This window comes from Panthera onca, chromosome B1, assembly GCF_046562875.1.
Source record: "Panthera onca isolate mPanOnc1 chromosome B1, mPanOnc1 haplotype 2, whole genome shotgun sequence".
Lineage (NCBI taxonomy): Eukaryota > Metazoa > Chordata > Mammalia > Carnivora > Felidae > Panthera > Panthera onca.
Window position 1 is genome coordinate 14,844,324 of NC_138342.1, and position 24,208 is coordinate 14,868,531.

At 37.5% G+C, this 24,208-nt stretch overlaps 1 long non-coding RNA gene and 1 pseudogene across 2 annotated transcripts in view; one reads left to right on the forward strand and one right to left on the reverse strand.

Annotated features, from left to right (window-relative positions):
* LOC144616053 (uncharacterized) overlaps positions 1–24,208 on the forward strand; it is a 323,120-nt gene that overhangs the window by 192,361 nt on the left and 106,551 nt on the right. The gene's annotated exons all lie outside the window — the stretch shown is intronic.
* Positions 8,019–9,356, reverse strand: LOC132692671 (tubulin alpha-1C chain pseudogene; annotated as a pseudogene).

A 24,208-nucleotide genomic window follows, 5' to 3' on the forward strand; every position in this document is an offset into this window, starting at 1 on the left:
TATCATGTCTTGGATATCCCTTCCAGATTGCATGGTAAATACAGGGCAGTGGTCTTATCTGGGCTTTCACAAGGAGAGCATCTACCAATATTTCCTGGCCACAGGGAAAGTCAGCTACTGCTGGTCTCCAGCCCTGCAGACTCAATCCCATTTAATGTCCAAACCTAGTTGGTCAGATAAGATCTTACAATGGTAATCTTAATCCAGTAGGCGGTCTTCACACCCCTCCTGAAGATGTGCTTTCCCAAACTATAGCCTGACTCTGGTCTTGGCTCTGATTACTCTCTCTGACTTATTGTGCCATTCTCTGATAGACACTCCTGTTTTTATCCAGGTAAGGAGGCTTGCCTTGAATTCTACCCTGTTTGCTTGTGACTCTGACAACCTGACAAAGTCCTGTTAATCTTTGTCAGGGGCAGAGATAGAGTATGTGAAAACTGTCCCTATACTTTAACTTCTAAAACCAGATGGATTCTCCTGGTACTCCAGTACTCTAGCATTCCACCGAGTACGACCATACCACCACCTTGATACACTTACTGCTCTACTCATCTACTTTAATATTTACTCCAAAAGAAGCATGAAACAAGACTGATTGCAAGTTCTTTCAAGAACATTGTTATGTGGGTGCTATTACTGAGTAAGCATAATAACTATAAACGTATAAACATATATACATACATACGCTATAGTGTATTCTCATCATAGTGAAAATTCCTATCCAGATTTTACTAATTGAAACAGAGGAAAAAGGCAGAGGGAGAGAGGAAAACCTTGAGAGCATATTGTTCAAGACATAAGACTGAGAGAGGGCAAACAAACCAAAGACACATGTTCACTTATTGATTCATTCAATAGACACTCTCTAAAAACCGCTATATGTCAGACACTGTTCTATATACAGGAAACATAATTATAAAAAGAGACATAAAAATTCTCTCCCTTCATGGCCATTCAGTGAGTACATTCGTAGCACATCTGTTTTTAAAGTAAATTCAGCTAATTTGGACAGATCCAATTAAGGACAGTTAATGTGTTCTAGTATCCAATTTGAAACTTGTTTTCCTATGGTAGATAAAATGCCTAAGTAAGCCAAGGCTAGTTTGTTAGACACAAAAACTATGATCACATAATCGGTTTTATTTGCCTCTATTCATGTTTAGTAAGAATTGAGTAGAGTTTTTAATGTGGGAATTTTAAAGACAAAAAAAATGGGACAAAATTTTAAACACTACATTTTCTAAAGAATTCATTTGTACACAGCATGACTCATTATAATGTAAATACATAAATATAAACTGCTTTGATTTAATCACCAATCTCAGTCTACTAGAAATCGAAGTAGAGGAGAATCACCTCATGTGCAGGAAATGTTTTAAGCACAACCTTGGGGCTTGTCAATTTTTTCCTTCTTTCCTGTCCTCTCTAACCACCCCCTCCCTGCCCCCCGCTCATTTTTTCCTTTCCAGATACGTTTTAGTATCTGGAAGGCTTTTCCTCTCTCTGAAAGTTTGTTCTCTGCAAAGACTCTCAGACTCTGCACAAACATAACTGTAATTGCTCAGAGGGAAAATTCACTCATAATCTAATTCTGCTAACGGTTATCTAACCTAATTGCTATTTGATATTGTTTACCACTTCCTCTTTCATAAAACTCTTATTTTGCTTTAACAGCACCCTTATTTCTTAGTCTCTTTACATTCATATTCCTTCTCAATCCATTCTTTATTTAACCACATCTTAAATATTTATATTACCCATACTCTTTAATTCAGTCCTTTTGTTACTCCTCAGTGAAATATGGTTTCAAGATGCTTAGCTATATAGTCTATAGCTATGGAATTCACTCTGTAATTAATTAATTAATTCACAAATTGACTAAATCTTTCATGAAATGGTCCTTTCCTATCCGTAATTCCTGGTCCAACATGTGGCCTCATTATTCTACTATTGTATCTGGAAAGATAATTAAGATTAAAATATCTCACAGAATTTTAAGTCTAATAAAATTCAGTGGGTGACAAATAACAGAAACTACTCTACTCCACTTCAGAAAACAAAAAAAAAAGGACTAATTGAAGTACTGTTGTGGCAGCTCAGAAAATCCAAGGGTGGAGAGATAGTTGGGCCTTGGGAACAAATTGGAACCAAATACTCAAATGTCACTGTTTCTGTCTGTTAGGAGACTATTGCCACAATAGTGCTGAATAAACACTATTTCAAGAAGGCATAAGTAAAATAAAATAAAATAAAATAAAATAAAATAAAATAAAATATAAAATATTTATAATATTTTATAATAAAATATTTTATAATATTATCATGCTGCAACTAAAAAAAAGAAAGTATAGGGGTGCCTGGGTGGCTCAGTTGGTTAAGCGTCCAACTTTGGCTTAGGTCATGATCTCGCAGTTTGTGAGTTCAAGCCCCACATCGGGCTCTGTGCTGACAGCTCAGAGCCTGGAGCCTGCTTCGGATTCTATGTCTCCCTCTCTGTCTCTGCCCCTCCCCCACTCACACTCTGTTTGTCTCTCTCTCTCTCAAAAATAAAGATTAAAAAAAATGTTTTTAAGTAAACAAATTAAAAAAGGTATATAACAGTAAGAATTTATTTATTTTTCTTGCTTATAGGGTTTGCAGGTTAGTTCGAGAAGCTTGCTTCAGGCTGTCACTTGGCTGGGCTGGACTGGGATTTTCCCTAGGTTATGGATTGAACTTGTGTATGCTTCATGTGTTTTCTCGTTCTTTTTGGACCGAAAGCGACCTGGAGTGTGCACTTCTCCTAGTGCATCCCTAAAATGAATACATCAGTCTGAGTAGAAATAAACGATAGCTATTAAAGCCTCAGCCTGCAGTTGGTGTACTGACACTTTGATCCCTATTCCATTGGCCAAAGTAAATCACATAGCCAAGCTCAACATCAGTGAAACAAGGAAAGGTACCTACCTTCAGTGGGAGGTACAGCAAAGTCACCTTGTAAAGGGTGTGGCCATATATGGGGTGACCATAAAGAATTGGGGAATAATAATCCAAACCACCATACTCCCTCTGTCTATTATCTTGAATTATATATAATCATGAAGGGTATCACAAATCATTCAGTTTCCCAGGCTATAAGCCTTGGAAATGCCTTTGGCATATCCACATTCCTAATCACCTATATCAACTCAGTCATAAAGTTCCTCTGTTCCTTTTTTCTTAACTTTGTTTGCTTGTTTGTTTTTTCATTTATTTATTTATTTATTTATGAGAGAGAGAGAGAGAGAGAGAGAGAGAGAGAGAGAGCGCACACACCAGCAGAGGAGGGGCAGAGAGAGAGGGGGGAGAGAGGATCCCAAGCAGGATCCACACTGTCAGTGCAGAGCCCAACATAAGCATGGTCTCTCACAACTGAGATCATGACCTGAGCTGAAACCAAGAGTCGGACACTTAACCAAATGAGCCACACAGGCGCCCCTCCTGTGTTCTTCTCTGTCACTCCCATCCCTACTTTCTTTTTTAAAAAATGTTTATTTATTTTGAGAGAGAGAGAGAGAATGTATGAGTTGGGGGAGAGGGCAGAGGGAGAGGGAGAGGGAGAGAGAGAATCCCAAGAGGTATTTATGCCCAGCACAGAGCCTGACACAGGGCTCTAGATCCCATAACCCTGGGATCATGACCTGAGCCAAAATCAAGTGTCATACACTTAACCTACTGAACCACACAGGCACCCCCACTATTTTCATTTTTATTACTACTGCTCGATTTTAGGTTTTACTGCTTTTATGTTAATGTATACATGTAGGTTTTATTGTATCTGTATTGTTATATAATACAAACATGCTTACATAAAATATAAATTTATATATATATATACACATATATATGTATATATAATATCTAAATATTATATATAGATTCTTGCTATATCCCTGAACTGGTTTTCTGCCCCCAGCTTCCTCCTACTCTTACCCATGGACTACACAGCACTTTGAGCTCCACATTTCCCTTTCTAAAGGAGGCTTCTGTGATTTTATATTACTTCTGATAGAGCTTTAATTATTTCCCATTTTCAGAGATTAAAATTCCTTAGCATGGAACAGAAGTCCATTCATAGTCTTCTCCCAACTCATTTTTCGAGTGTCATTTGCTTCTATCACCCAGTATGAACCTACACTTCAGTCACAAATAGTTACTTGTCATTCTGTGTACTTGCATGTGGATTTCACTTTTAGGATGTCCCGTTAGCTACCTTTTACATCTCTGCCTGTGATACCTGTTTTAGACCCAGCCTCCAATTTTACATCTTGTGGGAAGCCTTAGCTGTGTCAGACCTTCCCATGCCCCTCCACAATACTTCACTTATCTAACATATTATGTGCCACATTACTAGAATATTCACTATTAAGCATTTTATACACCACATTTATTTTCATTGCTGCTTTAACCCTTTGAAGTGAGCATTAATCTTCACTTTACTGAAGAAATCACGGTTCAGAAAACTTAAGTAACTTAACCAAGGTCAATGTACTTAATAAGTGAAAAGGGTAATGTTCAAAGCCAGGTGCACTGGACCTCATGGAATGTGTTTATAAACATTACATTATAACGCTCCACAATGTGTAATTACACATTTATGCATCTATCTATTTTTCCAGTGCTGTGATTTAATCAAAGTGAGGACCTGATTTTTCTCATTTTTACATTACTACCAGCCAGTGTTCATCCCCAGGTGTCTGTTGGAAAATTTGTAGCATGAACAAATAAACACTAAAGTGTTTAAGTCGTGAAACAACTTAACTGTCCACTGACAGATACCTGGGAATGTGATAGAAAAGCAAGGGAGAGATAGAAAGGAAAGACCTGGAATGGTTAGAGTCGAATTCAGAGAGAGCTTGGAAAGAGTGAACTGTAAGCTTTTTAGCAAGGGAAATTGCCTTATGGATCCAAACATGTGCCCTCCAGAATTTCTAGCATGCTAAAGAAGGCAATCTCGATGCATTATAGTGCATGTTTTATTTCATTTTCTTCCTGTTGTAAAAATGACTCAGTTCTGCTTGAAAAAGGAAAGTATTTACTTTTGTTTTTTGAATAACTTCCTGGGGAGAACTGTTAGGTTTATTGGGGAAGGGAGGTGGGAAACTTCAAAATTGGCTTTATTATGCACATTTTGAAAGTGCTGTTAAGATATCATAAAGTAGCTTTTTTTTAATAGGGGTCTCATTCCTACTGTCAGACTGTAATTATTAACATAACCCTCTCGGCACTCTCTTGTCATCCCCACCTGAATGTCCTCTCTTGTTTTATCTGTGATCTTTCTCTGGCTTTATGAGTTTAGAGAGCCCTTGGCTACTCTCTAATGAGACAAAACCTGGTTTCTGTAGCCTAGTCACCCTCTATTGCTTGAAGGGAGAAAGGAGAAAGTTCACTGGAAGGTAAAGAGAAAAAAAATAAAAAAACCCTGGCAGACCTAATCTCCTTAATATCCTTTTGTAACTACCAAGAACAACCTGCCTGATACTGAATTTTTGTTTTTGCTTGACCAAAGTAACAAAAAAGAAAACAAAAAAGGAAAAGAAAAGAAGAAGAAGGAAAGAAAGAAAAAGAAATTATAGCCCTACAATATTTCCCCTTGGGGGAATTAGCCTTATCTTGGTGTTCTCTATCTCTCCTGTGATCTCTAAATGCTGACAAATCTGCTGAACAACAAGCCTTGGTGTTTCCTTCTGGACCCCCAAGTTCTCTTCTTACAGCCGTTGGCCTGGGGCGAGGTTTTTCAATCAGTGTCAGCTTCAAGCCAGCAGCTCGCATCCTACTGCAAAATTTATGGAGCATGCTGATGAGAACAATGTGGCTCCCTGGGAAGATGACTGGGAATTGGCGGAGGAGTTTTGTAGGTCTGAGCTCTGCAGCTGGCCATCGATTGTTCCTTCATCTGGTTGGACTTCAAAAGGCTGCATGCCTTGTTATCTGTTTTGCACCCCTAACCAAAAGCTACTTTGGGAGCACAAGACACTTCTTAGAGTACGTTAGAGCATTTTCCACAACCTCATGTCCCGTTTTGCAGAGACCACTCCTTATCCAAGCTTTCTAAGGTGATAGGGGAGAGAAAAAGGAGTGATGCATTTGATCGGTCAGTTACCTGAGCTGTCTCAAATGCAGGTGGCCAGGAGGTAAAAGAATGAATGTATTAAATGGTAGTGAAAGCATTGGCACAGTATCTGCTATGTAGTATACACTAAATGAGCACTTGGAGAGGAAATCAAATGTAGACTCTGAAGCCAGATTGCCTGGCTATTAATCCTGCTTCTCTCTTCCATATCAGCTACAAGAACATAAGCAGTAACTTAACTTATTAGTGTTACAGCTTTGTCATCTACAGCATAGAGACAAAATTAGCAAGGTCTCCTAAGGATGGTGTAAGGACTGTGTAGAAAAATACATGAACATTCTTACACTTGGCTCATTGAATGTGCTTAGTTAATGTTAGTTATCTGTTGAATAGGAAGAGTAACTGAATAGGGAAAATAGATCCCAGCCATTCAAGGGTCTAATTCCTCTCATTCTTCACATAATCTCTGATACGGCTAACCACAGCAACATCACAGCCACAACTGTGATTTGTATTTCAGAAATTGTATTTCTGAAAGTGACCTGAGGAGAAAGATCTATCTGATGTAACATATATCGCATATTATATACTGTGTACATTATATGTACTATATTATATACTTACATGTTTGTATATAAATATTTTGTTTATTTATTTTGAGACAGAGTGTGTGAGCAGGGGGAGGGGCACCCAATGCGGGGCTTGATCTCAGGAACTGTAAGATCATGACCTGAGCTGAAACCAAGAGTCTGAGGCTTAACTGACTGAGCCACCCAGGCATGCCTATATATAAATCATTCTTATGTATAGTACATACAAATCTTATTTATATATGTATAGGTACATTACATATAATATAATATAATATAATATAATATATATTAATTATATTATATAATTAATTATATTATATATTAATATAGTATTAATTAATGTGTAATTATATATAATTATATTATATTAATAATTATATTAATTATCTTATCTTATCTTATCTTATATATTATTATATGTAATCTTATTTTCAAGCCCACTTTTGATACTACTGCTAAATTTGAAATCAGTATGTTTGTAAAGAGAAAAACTGTTTTGAAATCTGAGTGTCTGGATTGTGGTTGTATTTGTATTAACTGCCTGAGAGCTGCTGTTTTGATATTACCTGGTTTAAAGATTATTTGTTTTATCAGCTTTTCGGGATACTATTTCATCTGGGCTAAAAAAGTTTCTTTGGAGAAGCACATTCTGACTTAACTAATATAGAATGGGGGCAAAGACCATCAGAGTCCACATGTTAGACAGAGGGGAATGATGCTGGGGGATTTTACTTTGTAATTTTCCTGGTTTTTATAGTGCCAGTCATTCTGAACTTCCATTTCATTTTTTGGTCAGTTTATTTAAATACAGTTCTTCCCAAAAGGAGATTGATGAAAGAGAGTTATGGATCATTTTCAGTGATATATACAAGACAGCAGTCCAAGGGACTGTTAGATATGTCCAGATGCAGTCAATTTTATATAGGTATAGTTTTTGGCCAAATTATAAATCAAAAGAGGCATCCAGATGTGGTGGAAAAGACATGGGGATTTGGAGTCAGATAGAATTGGGTTTGATTCTTAACTCTACCGCTTGTGAGCTGGTGACCCCAAAGTTTTAGATTTCTGAGTTTTCTCATTTATGCTTAAGGACTTCAGTATTATTTCTCTGAGCCTCAATTTCTATACAGAGATAATTATACATCCTTGCTGTTAAGTATTAAATAAAATACTGCTGGATAATTCGGTCAACAACCAACTTGACTGAGATTTCTTTTTTTGACATTTAAAATAGAAACATCACTTTTATTCACAAGTTAGGGCCACAATGGATAGCTTCCAAGAAGTCCTAAGATAGTCCCAGGACAACAGAGTGTAAAATTGTAGCAGGCAGGTTAATACTCTTCACCCTTATCCTCTCTCTCAGCACTATTTGCTCCAATTTCTTCATACTCCTTCTCAAAGGCATGGGCCTGAGAAAACTCTCCTTCATCCATGCCCTCATCCACATACCAGTACTCACAGGCATGCTTGGCATACATCAGGTCAAAGTTGTGGTCCAGGCGAGCCCTGGCCTCAGCAATGACTGTGGTGTTGCTCAGCATACACACAGCTGCCTGTACTTTGGCCAGGTCTCCACCAGGTACCACATGGTTGGAGGCTGGTAATTAGTGCCAACTTTGAAGCCAGTGGGGCACCAGTCCACAAACTAGATGGTACACTTGGTCTTGATGGTGGCAATAGTAGCATTGACATCTTTGGGAACCTCATCAGCATGGTATTACAGGCAGAAAGCCATGTATTTACCATGGCAAGGATCACATTTGGAGCCATCTGGTTAGCTGGCTCAAAGCATGCATTGGTGATCTCTGCTGCAGTAAGCTGTTCATGGTAGGCTTTCTCAGCAGAGATGACAGGGCATATGTGGCCAGAGGTAAGTGGATGCAGGGATCAGGCATCAGGCTGGTCTGGAATTCTGTCAGATCAACATTCAGGGCTTCCCTCCATCTGAGGGAAGCAGTAATGGAAGACACAATCTGGCTAATTAGGCGGTTAAGATTAGTACAGTTTGGGTGTTCAATATCAAGGTTTCTACAACAGATGTCATAGATGGTCTCATTGTCTACCATGAAGGTGCAATCAAAGTGCTCCAGGGTGGTGTGGGTAGTCAGGATGTAGTTGTAGGGTTCCACTACATCTGTGGAAACATAGGGGGTTGGATAAAAGGAGAACTCCAAGTTGAACTTCTTGCTATAATCGAGAGAGAAACATTCCACCAGGCAGGTGAACATGGAACTAGTTTCCCCTCCAAAGCTGTGGAAAACCAAGAAGCCCTGAAGACCTGTGCACTGGTCAGCCAGCTTACGAATTCTGTCTAAGACAAGGTCAGTGATCTCCTTGCCAATGGTGTAGTGTCCTCGGGCATCGTTATTGGCAGCATCTTCCTTGCTTGTGATGAGCTGCTCATGATGGAAGAACTGGAAGTAGGTGCCAGTGTGAACTTCATCAATGACTGTGGGTTTCAGGTCTGCAAAAACTGCCCTGGGCACTTGCTTTCCAGCACCCATCTCATTGAAGAAGGTGTTGAAGGAGTCATCTCCTCCCCCAGTGGTCTTGTCACTTGGCATCTGGCCATTGGGCTGGATGCTGTGTTCCAGGCAATAGAGCTCCCAGCAGGCATTGCCATTCTGAACACCAGCCTGGCCAACATGTATGGAGATATACTCACACATGATTGAGACTTTTAGGGCTCCTTGGGGTTAGAGGAGGTGAGGGGACAATGACCAGGATCTCCCACTGACAGCTACCAAGGAGTCTGGTGGAGAAGTGACCTGAGATATTTTTTATATTGGATTCATACTTTTGAGTGTTAAGAATTCTCTCCCTAATACAGTGCCAATTAGAATTGTTAAATCGTAGTCCAAGTTTTAATGAGATGAAAATAGCATAGGTTTTGGAGATAAGATTAAGTGGACATGAATTTTAGATTTTATTATTTTTTTATTAAGAGTTTATTTTTTTAAGAGCAGTTTTAGGTTCACAGCAAAATTGAGGGGAAGGTACAGAGAGTTTCCTATACCCCTGTGCCCCCACACATGAACACAGCCTTTCCCATTATCAATAGCTCCTAAGAGAGTGGTACATTTGTTAAAATTGATGATGAACATACATTGACACATCATAATTACCCAAAGTCCCTTGTTTACATGATTGTTCACTCTTAGTGTTAAACATTCTTTGTGTTTGCACAAATGTACAATGAAATTTATCTACTATTGGGTTTCATATAGAGTATTTTTCCTGTCTTAAACATCTTCTGTTATCTGTCCATCATTCTTACCCCTGACTCTAGCAACCTCTGGCAACCACTGATCTTTTTGCTGTCTCAATAGTTCTGCCTTTTCCAGAATGTCATGGTTGGAATTATACAGTATATAGCTTTCATGAATTGGCTTTTTTCACTTAGTAATATGCATTTAAGTTAATCTCTTAACTTAACAAGGTTTTGATAGCTCTTTTCTTTACTCAGCACTGGAGGTGACACTGTTTCCCCCTTACCCCCATTCACCTATTGAAAGACATTTTCATTGCTTTCAAGTTTTGGTAGTTATGAATAAAGCTACTATAAACATTTGTGTACATGTTTTTGTGTGAATGTAAGTTTTCAACCCATCTGGGTAAATATCAAGGAGCAGGATTGCTCGATCATACGGCAAGAGTATGTTTATTTAGTATGAAACTGCCAAACTGGTTTCCAGAGTGGTTGTACCATGTTACATTCCCATAAACAGTGAATTAGAGTTTCTGTTACTCCACAACCTGGCCAGAAATTGGTTCTGTCAGTGTTCTGTAGGCTTTGGTACTTAGTCTAATAATCCAGAGCAAGTTAATTCATATATTGGCATCTCAGCTTCTTTGTTGGTAAAATAGGATGTACTGAACTTGAAGCTTTATGAAGTTTTTTAGACAGTGTTCAACATGCATTATTTTTTTTAATTTTATTCTTAAATAGGAATTTGCTATTTTCCTCTTTTGTTTGAAGAAAAGGAAATGGAACCCTAAGTCACTAATCTCATACAGCTTTGTACCTTCGCATCTTTTTCCTCTGCCCTAGAATATTCCTCTTTCCTTTCTTCTCTACCTAGTAAACTTTTACTTTTCTTTCAAGACCTTTCAAGAACAAACACTTGGAGGAATATACTCTGTCCGACACCATTTCAGCCATTTGCTGGATTATTTTTAATAACATCATGTACTTTAAATATCTCCATGAGATTGGAGAAGTAAAATGGGAATCTCAAGATCACACCATTCACAGGTAACAGAGAAGTAAAGGGTCTGATATTCTGATCTGGATTTATATAACCCTAAAGTCCTTTGCAAATTTCTTTTCATTCTCCTGTCTGCCTCTGCTGCCAGAGGGCTTTGTGTTCATCTTTCTTCTAACATTTATGTAAATTCAGTAGAATCATTTTTACATACTCCTCTTCCCTGCTAAACTATGAATGTGTCAAAGTCAGGGATCTTAGCTTGTTGATCATTGCATCTCAGCTCCCAAGGCACTCTTTGTATACACTGGATACTTAGTCAGTGCTTGGGCTAACATATGCACCAAATGTTGACATCCAGTTTTCAAATAATCAGTTTGTCATACAATGGAGGTATTAGCAAAAGGATGCTTAGCAGGATGTAATTTTCTTGTGTCATTCAGAAAATTCTACAGGACAAAGAAGGGCTTTAGGAGAAACACATCATTTTAAATATCAGTTATCAACAACCACAAGAGCAAACATATGTTCTGTTTAAAGTCGTATCTTTACTGTAACTGTCTGTAAATTTCCACACAATCTACAAATAGTCACATTTTCTTGACAGCTGTCAGTACTTAAAATTTTAGTCTGGACCATGCAGACTTATGCACATTATTCATGAGTCTCCCCAGTACAGTATTTATAGAGAGATCAATGAAAAGATGGTCTGTGGGATTTACATAAATAAGTTTTAAAAGATTCCACATATTCTCATATCCTATTATTATACAGAAAATTAATTAAATCAATTTAATAAGAAGCCAGATTTTCCCATTAATGGTAACTATTTAAAACTTTAAAAATAACACCTTTTCAACCACATATAGAAGAAACAAAATTTACTGACCTTATTTGATTGGTTATCTATTTTTGTAAGTCCCCAAAGTAGCAAACAATTACTCTTGTCAGTTTTTGTTACAGTCTTGGAAAGATCTAGGGCAACCCTTTTTCATTTTTTTCTTTCTTCATCATGTTTAAATGCAGACAACAAGGACACTTCACAGGCTTATGCCAAAGACATCAATCGTTTTTTAATGAGGCCATAACCCTGAGTAGGTCATGGAATATTAAAAATAAATGAACATATTGCTGTCACTGGGGATTGAACTCTCTCGGCTGAAGGGTATCGATGAGGAAACACAATACCAGGACACAATACACTGAACTGCCTACGTTTCAAAAAGCAGTTAATTAGTAGACGCTATATGAACAGCCCCCTTGCCCATGTCCTTGGTGTGTTCAAGTCATGTCTGTGTCAATGAGAGAAACTTGCACTGCTCTTCTCAATAGAGGGCCAATTGGCTGAGACACATGACCAGGCTTTATCTACACAGGCAATTGGGAGAATTAAAAGGTCAGTCATTGAATAGTAAAGATTTCACTCTCAGTGGCCTTGTGTAGCAAGCAGATGATCCTCATGAATGAGCAAGAATGAGAATGATTGTTTGTGAGGACCTGGACCCAATCAATGGAAACTGAGGGGAAGGGAGAGTTGAATGAGAAGATAGGGTGTTACTATAATGACATTTAGGCTCTTCATCTTCAGCTCCTTAGCTGTCCCTCCAGACTCATCATCCACTATTCACTATCACACAGTCAGTGTAGAACCAAGATGGAAGCTCCCTTATTTCCTGTTAACATCTTCTGTGTCTAACCTGCTGGCCATTGCACATGTTGCTCACTTCCTCTGGGATATTCTTACCTATCTACTGGATAATGCCTATTCTTTATTCTGGTCTCAGACCATGTGCTACCACTTCTGTGAAGTTCTCCTGACTCAGGCAGGCCGTGCTTGACCCATTGTGGGCCCCTCTGGCACAAATGCTTAAAATTGCCCACCAGATTTGCACAGCAAGAAGGTATCTCTGCAAAGCAGTTTCTCAGGGAGGGGCTTCATTTTCCAGATTCCCTTTCCTCTAGGTATGATCCTTCAGTCAGCTTTTGCTGTGGCCTGTGGGCAGAAATGTTATGCATCACTTTCAAAGTGAGGTGTTTAGGAAGAGGTTGTATCCTCTTCTGGCTCTCTTTCCATGTCCCGCAGTCCTCCAGCTGAATACAGAGACAGAAAGACCCTAGAGGATGGCTGAGGAAGGACATGGCTAAATAACATATGGAAGAAAACCACCTCTAGGCCATACAGAAACACTTGTATTTCAGCTATTGAGATTTTGAACTCATTAATTTTGCCAACTAAGATTTCCCTTATGGTGAACTATCCAAGAAATAGTTTAATATATTGACTCTGTGCCAAGAAAACGTGAATTTTGAAACTCTAATTTTTTTGTAGTATGATACAATCACTGTGCGTCTCTTTGTGGTAGACTTGGGGAAAATGTCTTGTCACCTTTGTAGCTCTGATGCCTCACAAACTGGTCACACTGTAATGGGAACAAAATAAAATAAGATGAATGAATGGTAATCTCAAAACTACCCTTTAATGAGCACCTTCTCTGCACAGTAATATATGTCATTTATCTCTGTTAATCTGCAACATCTGTGTAATGAGTATTAATACCTGTGTTTTCCAGAAGATCATAATCATTTATTCATTCAACCAGTATATGTTGATTCCTGATTCTGTACTGTAGATTTTGCAAGAAACTAGAGACAAAACTATGAAAAGAGAGACTTGTTTTTTGTTCTTTCGAAGCTTATAGTTAGTATAGTACATTAATTTACAAATTTTATATTCAGTGTTGCTGGGGAAGCTTTTTAAAAATATAAATTCCTGGGGAACCTGGGTGGCTCATTTGGTTAAACATCTGACCTTGATTTTGGCTCATGTCAGGATATTATGGTTCATGAGTTCAGGCCTCTCAAAGGGCTCTGTGCTGACAGTGCAGAGCCTGCTTGGGATTTTCTCTCGTCCTCTCTCTCTGCCCCTCCCATGCTCTCTCTTCCTTAAAAAAAAAGAAAAAGAAATATATATATATATATATATATATATATATATATATATATATTCCTACTAATGTTCAGGTTGAAACAGCCCAGTATAGCAATGCTGGAATGTTAACTAGATTTTTCTACCCCTAAACCGGTATTCTTTCGGAATTAAATTATTAGCAGGTGGTTGTCTGTTCCATGAAGAGTATTGATAGTGAGATCAGTCAATTTGGTTAACTGGCTGTCATAATTTGGTTACTAACAGGTAAGAGAAGACGCAAGATGATATTACCTTTCAGTCTATTGAAATTTGGCAAGAAATTGATTCACAATTGTGCAGGCTGTTCAGCTACTTTGGAAGAACAACCAGATATTCTTTGCCATTGATCTAGCTCTCTCTCTATAGTCAGTTTTGGAGATAATTTATATTCATAAATGGTCCTAGAGCTGGAAGGAAAACCAGACAAAGTGGTAAAGTAATTTCTCCAAGGGCAGAGCAGCGATTTGAACCTTGTACTCTTCAGTTCTAATCTACTATGCCCTGAATGGAATTGCATTTTTCCCCTCTAATCTGCCCCTCTTTATTTTAAACTGAGCACTTTTATTGTTCAGGATGTATTAAGACTTTAGGGCAGAGAACAGTCTAAAAAAACACCATCTCTTTACATTACATTATTTTTTTTTAAAAGTTTATTTATTTATTTTGAGAGAAAAAGAGAGAGAGTACAAGTGGGGGAGGGCCAGAGAGAGAGAGAGAGGGAGAGAGAGAGAGAGAGAGAGAGAGAGAGAGAGAATCCCAAGCAGACTCTTCACTGTCAGCCCAGATCCCAACATAGGGCTCAAACCCATGAAACTGTGAGATCATGACCTCAGCCGAAATCAAGAGTCAGATGCTTAACCGACTGAGCCAACTAGGTGCCCCTATATTCAATTTTGTTAAAAGAATTAGCTTCCTGAGTCTAATATTAACACTAAACTCTCAGATGTCTTATGAATAGGGAGAAACTTTCAGCCAGTGTGACAAAATATCTTAAAGGCTAGTTGTCATATTAGTTTGCTAGAGTGGCCATAGCAGAATACCACAGACTGGGTGGCTTAAACAATAGAATTTTACTTTCTCACAGTCCTTGAAGCTAGATGTCCAAGATCAAGACGCTGGCAGATTCGCTTTCTTCTGAGACTTGAACTCTTCTTGGTTTGCAGATGGTCCCTTTCTCACCGTGTCCTTAAATGGTCTTTTTCTGTGTATCTCTGGTACCTTTTTATATGTCCAAGTTTCCTCTTCTTATAAAGGCACTGGTCATATTGGAGCAAGGCACGCTTATGTAAAGGCCTCATTTTAACTTAATCATGCACAAACTGGTGCAGCTACTCTGGAAAACAGTGTGGAGTTTCCTCAAATAATTAAAAATAGAACTACCCTATGACCCAGTAATAGCACTGCTAGGAATTTACCCAAGGAATACAGGAGCATTGATGCATAGGGACACATGTACCCATATGTTTACAGCAGTGCTTTCAACAATAGTCAAATTATGGAAAGAACCTAAATGTCCATCAACTGATGAATGGTTAAAGAAGATGTGGTTTATATATACAATGCAATACTACTTTAAGCAATAAGAAAGAATGAAATTGTGCCATTTGCAGCAACGTGGATGGAACTGGAGGGTATTATGCTAAGTGAAATACGTCAGTCAGAGAAAGACAGAAATCATGTTTTCACTCATATGTGAATCTTGAGAAACTTAACAGAAGACCATGGGGGAAGGGAAGGGGAAAAAATAGTTACAGAGGGGGAGGGAGGCAAACCATAAGAGACTCTTAAATACAGAGAACAAACTGAGGGTTGATGGGAGTGGGGGAGAGGGGAAAGTGGGTGATGGGCATTGAGGAGGTCACTTGTTGGGATGAGCACTAGGTATTGTATGTAAGCCAATTTGACATTAAATTAAATAAAAAAATAAAGACCCTATCTCCAAATATAGTCACATTCTGAGGTGCTAGGACTTAGGGTTCAACATATAAATTTAGGGGGTTACAAATCATCCCATAGCAGTTGCTAATGAATAGTTTTGAATAACACCAATAAAGATGTCATAAGCAATTGTCCATTTCACGAAATCTACTAAGTTTTTTGTTTTTTTCTGAAAAAACAAATTCAAGTAAAAATAAACACCAGTCTTGATTTAGTTCCCTCACGTAAAAATATGTTATATCCATGATGATGCCATAATATCATTATCCTTTTAATAAACCTATGGACTCCAAAATATATGAAATCATTGTTCTATATGGATATATTGAAATGAATCCTGAGTGCATTTGTCTTGGTATCTGGTGAACCAGTTTATTACCTGAATTCTAATTGCATTCTCTCCAGATAAGTGAACTTTTGCAGATGACCTTCATGTCCACCAAAGCAGTGATGGTGCAGTACCTGATTTCTTCCTTGCCTAAGTCGGTGCAACCTCATAATGGTATCCTTATACCCATGTAGCAATTGTTCTTTTGCTTAGAGTCTGAAATTCAATTGCTTGACAGTTAAAATTCACAGTACAAGGTCAATTATTATGGATGATACTAGCTTGTAGCTAAGCCTTCTCCTTGTCTTTGTTTGCATGTCAGCTGGATTTCTCTGTGAGCGTAAATCCCATCAATACCCATCCAAGGAAACTAGCTTGAAAAATAATTGAGAGTGCATTTGAGCAATGATCAAACAAAGCTTTTTGTATTTTCAGAATAAATTTCAGGGAATGCATAGCAAATATCCCATTTTGGCAGCTAAATGCAAATGTTTATACAGTAGGGTAGACTACATATATGGACTCCTTTATCAAATATCAGTGAAAATGGTTCCAGAAGCTGCCATTCCTCAGGAGAAGCAATATAATGTAGTTGTTATGAACACAGGTAGCTCAGTGGTTTCTCTCACAGTCTGGCTTGTGCTATCCCCTTCCTAGGGGGCTAGGTGTCTTGACACAATTCTTAACCTTTTTGTGACTTAGTTTACTCTCATGTTGCACGCAAATGATGAAAATCATCCCTGATCATTAGAGATTTGAATATGACAATGGATTTAAAGTTCTTAGCCACATTGGCTGGTGTATATTGCGTTATCAGTAAAAGTTAACTTTACATATGAATCTAGAATACATTGTAAAAATGTGTTTTTCTAACAGATCTGAAATATATCTATGAGGTCCAGCAATATGTGGGACTTTTGCTATTGAACGCCAAGGTATAAATTTTCCTGAGTCCTGTTACCAGAGTCCTGAGTTTTCTTGGTTCACATGCTGCTCCCATGAAAGGAGGTTTCCCCCAGTGGGTTAGAATTGGACTGACTGCATTTGAGCATCCACAGCACAGCAAAGCAGGGGAGATATACTCTTCTGCAGATTCTATTCCTTTCGTAATTCTTATTTCAGTAGCATCAGAAACTGCCTTCCAATTAATTATTTTCATCAGCTTACAAGAAAAATTATTTGACGTATTTTCTTTGTTCTTTTTTCCTTTGCCAACTTCCCATATAGCTAGTTGTTTGAAAAGGAAACAAAAAGTTAGTTCCTGTTATTCACATGTGGCTTATTGATTTGCTCAATAGCATCCATAATACATATTAATAGTGTCTTAGGAAGATATGCTTTTAACTTTAAAAAATGGTGCCCATCTAATTTAAAATAAAAATAACGAAAGGGAGAGATAGAAACAGAGAGACAGAGCAGGAAGAGGAGGAAAAGAAGAAGGGAGAGTGGGGGAAGAAGAGGAGAAGAAGATAGAGGAGGAAGTGGGGAGGAGGAGGGAAAGGAAAAGAGAAGAAGAAGGAGAATAAGAAGAGGGTTAGAGGGAGGAGGAGAAGAAGAAAGAACAATAATAAAAAAGAGGAAGGGAAAAGGAAGAAGAGATATAAGAAAATAAAAACCCCAAGTCTTATATTTGGAAGTTGAATGTAAAAACTTCTTTAAACCTTTTTTTTACCCACCTGAAACTTTTATTTGGTAAAAGTCAATCATCGTCTTCCTCAGGAAACTGGAAGCTATTATTTTAAAAATGCTGATGTAGGTAGGAAATATTCAATTCAATTAAGTTCTACAGATAATTCATGAACCTTGTATATATTTAATTTCCTGTGAGATATAAAGAAAAAAATGTATTTTTGTTTGGTGTAAAAGTAAATAAAATAGAGTGAATTTTGAGTCACATTTAGGTTCATATCCCAGCTTCAACATATGTGACTTCCCCTTGGGATAGTGACTAACTCTGTTTCTTTTTGTACATAATAGGGGTAAAGTTTCCTATTTAAAAGGCTTGTTTTGAAGAAAAAAACAAACAGTGCATATGAAGTACTGAGAAGGCCAGACACACAACATCTTTGTAATATATTTCCGTTTGATATCTGCCTGCCTTCAAGGAACTTGGGTTTTCTTTGGCACAGCACAGCATGAGTATATGATATACTGTGTCAATTACCAGGTTGTATGTGGTTACGGAACAGCAGGAGCTACTCAGACAGTGAGGTACTGGAAGAACTCAAGGGAGGGACAAGCTAGGGCCTCATGGAGCAGAAGAGAGTGGAGTTGGTGGCTGAAAGGAAAAGAGGGGGGCTTCTTTGCAGAAAGGACGACTGGTGTTTAAGCAGGGCAATGGAAGTAGAGGTGGCTGAAGAAAAATGAGGAAAAAAAGGCTAACATTTTTAGCTTCCATGGTTCAAAAATGTCCTATACAGCTTCTTTGGAGGAGTCATTGGCTTGGATAGTGACAAGAAGACAGTGTTCCCACGGATGTAGTAAAATCACCAAATAGAAATTTTGTAGAATGATTCTTTTGTGGATGGCTCCTAGAGGAGCCTTCCTTCCTGGGATCAGATCATCACATCCTTATTATAGAGAAATCTGAAAATAGGGCAAAGGAAGCTACTTTTACTTTTTTTCAAGACCGTGAACAGTATTTATAATCATGGATTGAGTATTTCTAATATTCAGCCATGGTACTGAGCACCTCACAAAATTTACAATTAATAACATGCTGCTAGGCATTTTTAGTTACTTACTAATTAAAGGGAAAAAAACTGAAACTATAAGAGTTTAAGCAACCTGATCAAGCATCCACAGTTTTAAGTAGAATAGCCAAGTCTTTTTGTTCCATATATATATATATTTTTTTTTTGTTCCATATATATATATATATATATATATATATATATATATCCCCCAATATGGGGCTCGAATTCACAACCTTGAGATCAAGAGTCTTATTCTTTTCCAACTGAGCCAGCCAGGTGCCCTAAGAATGGCCAAGTCTTGTATCAAGATTCCTTTCTTCCCCCCCTGAGGATTAATAAAATCTTATTTTTTAAGTTATCATACAGTAAAATCGACTTGTTCACATTGATAAAATTAATTGACTAAATTTTTAAGCATGTAGATTTGTGTCACTACAACTATAATCAAGATTTAGAACAGTCCCATCATCCCCAGAATTCCACATGTTATATTTTTAAGTTTACTTATTTATTTTGAGGAAGCAGAAGGGCAGAGAAAGAGAGGGGGAGAGAGAGCAGGCTCCATGCTGTCAGCACAGAAACCAATGTGGGTCTCGATCTCATGAACCGTGGGATCATGACCTGAGCCGAAATCAAGAGTCACTTAACTGACTCAGCCACCCAGGTGCCCCAAATCCTACATGTTCTATATCTTTATAGTCAACCCCTACTTTTACTCCTAACCTCCGTACAGAACCATACAGTGCATATGTGCTTGAGACTGGTTCTTCCACTAAGTATAATGCCTTTGAGGCTCATATGGATTGTTGCATGTATCAGTAGTTTGTCCCTTTTTATTACTGAATAGTGTTCCATAGCATGGATATACCACAGTTTGTTTATTCACCACCCACTGATGTGCATGAATCCAGATTCATTTGATATTTCCTATCACCAAGCTAAGAAATTTTTCTATAAGCCCTTAGAAAATTCTTCTATCTCACCAATAATTCATAATGTTGTTTTTTCTCAGTCTTAGTTTCTTTGATAGCACTCTTTTTCTTCTTATGTACCTGAGTAAGCAGTCTAGTGATTAGGAGTATATATTCTATAGCCAGACTTCTTAGGTTTAAATATTTGCTCTGCAATTTACTTGCTGTGTAACACTGACAAGTTATTTAATCTCAATGGACCTCAGTTTCTTTATCTGTAAAATAGGGATAATAATGCCTACCTTGTAAGTTTCTTGTTAAGATGAAAAGAAATGATGCACACACACAATTTTTTGAAAGCTGCCTGCCACATAGTTACTACTGTAAAATGTTAGGCATCTCCATAAATATAATGAAATCATATACCCCCAAAATTTTAAAGCACATTTTTTATATGTGTATGCATTAATAGGCTTAAGTTGAATTTCCAGTATCAAATACTGATGACGGGGCTGAAAAATTAGTGGCGAGTACCATATTTTATGCTTTCAGGGTAGATAGAGTATAGGAAAATAAATCAACACCATTCATGTCTGTTGGATAACTGCTCTGAACACTGGCAGTGAGAAGTGAATCAAGTTTTATATGATAAAAATGGAATTATGTTTCTAACTACATTTGAATCTCAAGCAGCAAGATAAAGGTGTTGATTCTTCTTGCAGTTTGACAAAATGGATTGACTCTACTTCTGCTTCTTATATTACGCCCATCCGTTCGTTCTTTTCTCAAGGGAGCATAACAAAGAGATGATATTATAAAAGCAAAGACAAAGAATCACCCCTTTTCTCTGTTCCTTGTTTAAAAAATGCTTTTGGGCATTGATCTTTTAAAAGTGTTTATATTTATTTTCTTCCTAAGTCAGAAGGGCAAAGGTGGGCTTGGGGTTTGTGCATGCAGAATATTAACTTTTGATATTTAATCGAAGCTTATATAAATCTATTTGGATCACTAATATAATTATACTGAAAATCTGTTGAGATACGGATTTTCCTTGAAAGTTCAAGCTCCTCTGGGTTACAAATAAAGCCACAACATTTAACCTGAACAGTTTGGAATAAGACAGAAAATGACATGTTTACCCTCTTTCTGAAAATAAACAAAATCAAAACTATCTTTCCATCTCATTGCCATATAGGAAGAAAATACACACAAAAATGCACTGACATACACTTGAAATAGGAAAATCATAATCCATGGCGTTTTTTTTCCACAAACGGATATGTACATGTGTTCCCTTCTCATGTATCCATTTATGACTAGAACAGTTTATTCAGAATTTTTTATATACTTTCACAAATTTATCATTGCTAAGGGAATGTCCATTTATCTGTCCCTGACTGTTAGAACTCTTGACATCATCTTTGATGTGTGACTTCAAAAACTATGACCATATTTTCCAAGTAATATGACTCTTTCTTTGACATTTGACTTTGTCCTTGTCTCCTTTGACATATTCTTCGATTTACGCATTTTCTTCTTGTTTGCCGTCCATTCTGAAATGACTGTTAAGAAGGTCAGAGATTTACCTTATGAATAGATTTTAATAGTAGTCTTCCTGTAATCTTCTGTTTTTAATGTTTCCTGTTTGCCCATCCTACTTTACCAAACAAATTCATAAATCACTTATTTATGACTTCTCTGCTCAAAAGCCTGTTCCTTACCTATGTTTTCTCCACCTGTAGCGATCCAACAGCTTACTTGATGTCAGTTTCTACCTCTCTGGTGTTCAGGTAAAACATCGTGTAGTCATCCTTAATTCTTGGGCTTTCTTCCCATCCACTTACACATCAATCAATCAGATGATCCATTTTGCTCTACAGCAATTGTTTTGAGACTCTATTCTCACTCTTCTTCTGCTACCTCTTTATGGGCTAAGAAATAGTGTATAGCTGCATAAATTATTTCAAGTTACTCCAAAACTTTATGGTTTAAACCAATATTTAATTTTTCTCCATTATGTTTGGGTTTGAGAAGTCTCCACTGAATGGTTCTTACTTGAGGTCTTTCATGCATTTATAGTCAGATGATACATGAGACTAGATGTCCAGGATGGTTTACTCACTTGGCTGGCTATTGATACTGCTGTTTACTGAAGCTCAGGTGGACTTGTCAACTGGACCATCTGCATATGGATTTTCCATGTAGCTTGGGTTTCTCAGAGCATGGCGGCTAGGTTGTTAGTTGGAATTTCTCAAGAGTGAACTTAAAAAGAAATTGTTTGAAACTTTTTATGAGGTCCTTCTGCTACTTCCATCTCATTTTATTATTCGGGTAAGTCACTAAGCACTCCCCAGCTTCGAAAGGAGGGGGATGAACGAGTTTCCCCCTGTGAAGTTTGAAGAGGAGCATATTGCAGTGCCTAATACAGGGAAGGAAGGAACTGGGAGAGATCACCTTGGGGACTCAACAGTAGCCCTTCACTTTTCTCTTTGCTTCCTTCTTTGTCCCCTCCCTTCACTGTTATTTCTGAATCGTCAAGAGTAGTTATTTCTAAATATAAATCAGATTGTGTTAGTTCTCTGCTCAAAACCCTGCAATGGCTCCCCATTTCACTTAGAGTAAAAGCTGAAATTCTACAAAACCCTACACAATTTGACATCTTGTTACTCTCTAAACTTCTTTTCCACTGCCTCTGGTTTAGACATACTGGTTTCCTCCTAGTTTTTTAAAACATTTCCGGCATTTTCCTGACTCTGGGACATTTGCAGTGGCTCTTCTTCACTCAGCTAGCTGCGTAGTTGCATTCCTCATGTGTTGTCTTTGCTTAAATGTCAGCTTCTCAGTGAGGTCTAAAATGAATATCGGATTGTAGAGCTACAACCTCACCTCAGTTTAGGGTTCCTCCATCTAACTAAGGTAAGTGATTTCATTAATTTCTCTTTTGATAGGGATCTTGATTTGTTAAATGGTCTGGTGCACTCTTGCTCCTCTCAGATACACTGGAGGTGAGTTTTGGAGAACAATAGTTTTGTCATAGATTTTGGACATTTACTATCTGTAAGTAAATGTGTGTATAACTGAAATGTAACCTCAAGCATCTGTACCTGTCTTAGGCTATTCTCTCATTGAAGTGCTGTAACATTGCCACACCTGAAGAAGCTTGGGTCTTCTAGAACAACCTATTCTACATTAGTCAAATGCTTTCTTCCTTCCATTGATTCAGTCTTTCTCTTCTCAGTATAAGAAATGTCCTCCACCCTTTTCAGTATGTTACCCATTTTCAAATCTCAGCTTCTATCCCTGAGAAGGATAGAAGCTATTTGTATTTGTATTTGTATTTGTATTTCTATTTCTATTTCTATTTCTATTTCTATTTCTATTTCTATTCATGCTCCAAACTCTTGGAGATTAATCAGTTTAATGAGAATATCTTTTAATTCAGTGGTTCTTAAAGGGTGGTCCCTGGTGGTTTCTGAAGCTCTTTCAAGAAGTCTTTCGGGTTAAAATACTTTTCAAAATAAAACTAAAAACTACTTGCCTTTTTTACCCTCTTGTTTTTCAAAAAGGCAGCATTAAACCCATACCTAGTGATAAATTAGGTTCTGCAATACAGCTCAGAATATCATATCCTGTGGTTTCCAAATAGGGTAGAAAAAAGGAAAACAAAGCACACTCATGTTTTCTAAATAGAGTGAGCAATAGAATAAAAGGAATGTAATTGCAAAATTGGGTTTAAAAAGTATAATTGCAAAGTCAGGTAAAAAAGATCTAGTGTGAAACTCTGAGAAACAGACTACCAAAATGTTTGTTTCAGTCAAAGGAATTCCAGCCCTAATTATTAGCACCTAATCATGATACCTCAATCTTTGGGTGTGTTTCCTGATTGGCCCATTGTCAATGATATATGAGGTGTTAGACTGAGAACAAAGTTAAGACAAGGTGTCAACTACCACATCTGGAATGGATTGAACCTTCCTTCCAGCCCTATTGTTAACACCCTCTTAACACCTTTCTTTTTATACTGCCTAGGCCAGGGAAGGGTAAATTGGTGGATAGCTAAGACAGTACAGCTGGAAGTACTTGTCTACTGTATACATAACCTTCTTCATGGGAGGAATTATTCCATACTATGAATACACTTGAATTCTGTTGATGTGGACAGTCTCATCTGTTTAATTGACAGCCCACTTTTCCCTTTGTACACACATCCCCAAATAATTCAAGGAAACAATTAATTCAAATGAAATACATTGATTGAGTGCCTTTTTTATAGATATACTGAGAGATCCTATATTAACCACATACACTGAGAGATTAAATATAAGCAGGATATAGACTTTGAATGGCTTTCCCAGAAAGGATAATGGAGTTAGACTAGTAAACTATATTTTCATTTAAAGTTTTCTTTCTAAATAAATCAACTGCTCATATTTGTAAGGCAGTTTCAGTGGTGTGAGAGGTAGGAAGACTATATC